General features: G+C 38.4%; 1 non-coding gene across 1 annotated transcript; it reads right to left on the reverse strand.

Annotated features, from left to right (window-relative positions):
- Window positions 1-254: 254 nt before the first annotated feature.
- Window positions 255-326, reverse strand: TRNAS-GCU (transfer RNA serine (anticodon GCU)). The gene has a single exon. It is a non-coding gene; the product is annotated as a tRNA-Ser (tRNA).
- Between the last annotated feature and the right edge of the window lie 636 nt (window positions 327-962).

The following is a 962-nucleotide window of genomic DNA, read 5'->3' on the forward strand; positions in this document are numbered from 1 at the left end:
CCAGACGAGCCACTGCCTTCAATGAGATATTCTAGTTGCCTGTCACAAATCCTGTCTCACAGTAATCACTGAACAGTTGATGATGATGATGACTATTTTTATTGTTAAAAGCATATTGTGAAAGTGAAAGTGTTAGTTACTCAGTCGTGTCCAACTCTTCATGACCGCATGGACTGTAGCCCGCCAGGCTCCTCGGTCCACGGAATTCTCCAGGCAAGATTACAGGAGTGAGTTGCCATTCCCTTCAGAGGATTTTCCCAACCCAGGGATCGAACCTGGGTCTCCTGCATAGCAGGCAGATTCTTTACCATCTGAGCCACCAGGGAAGCCCCTAAAAGCATATTACTTTTATCCAAAATTAAATATTAAACCCAAAATACCATTAAACATTGAAAATGCACAGCAATAAATAAGTACATTGCCTGCTCTTGACATCTCCCATACACATGTGCAGCTTTTCCAAACTCAGTTCGTATGTGAAGGGACTAAAACCTTGAGGTACAGCCAAGATGCCTGAATCTGCATCAAAAGAAAAAATTTTAAGTGAGCTTTAAAACTCAAGTTATATTGAAACTGCCCAGAAGAGAAGTATAGGGTGAGGCTTCAGAGCATGAACTCTATAGACATGTTATTAGGTTTGAATCCCAATTCTGACACTAGCTTAATGACTTTGGATAAGTTACTTAATCTATCTCTGCTTTAATTTTCTCATATATAATGTAGCAATAATAATACTTGCTACCTCAAATAGTTGCTGTGGATAGTAAATGAGTAAATCCATGAAAATCCTTTTCAATAATGCCTGGCACAAGGGAGGATAAACAATGTTGAACAATGTCATTATTATTATTATTATTAATGTCACAAAGCACTTATCATTGGCATATGTATGATAATGCCAGTTAGAGAGAAATGTGATATGAGGTAACTAAAATGAACTTCCCTTGGATGGTACAGGAGGA

This window comes from Ovis canadensis, chromosome 2, assembly GCF_042477335.2.
Source record: "Ovis canadensis isolate MfBH-ARS-UI-01 breed Bighorn chromosome 2, ARS-UI_OviCan_v2, whole genome shotgun sequence".
Classification (NCBI taxonomy): Eukaryota; Metazoa; Chordata; class Mammalia; order Artiodactyla; family Bovidae; genus Ovis; species Ovis canadensis.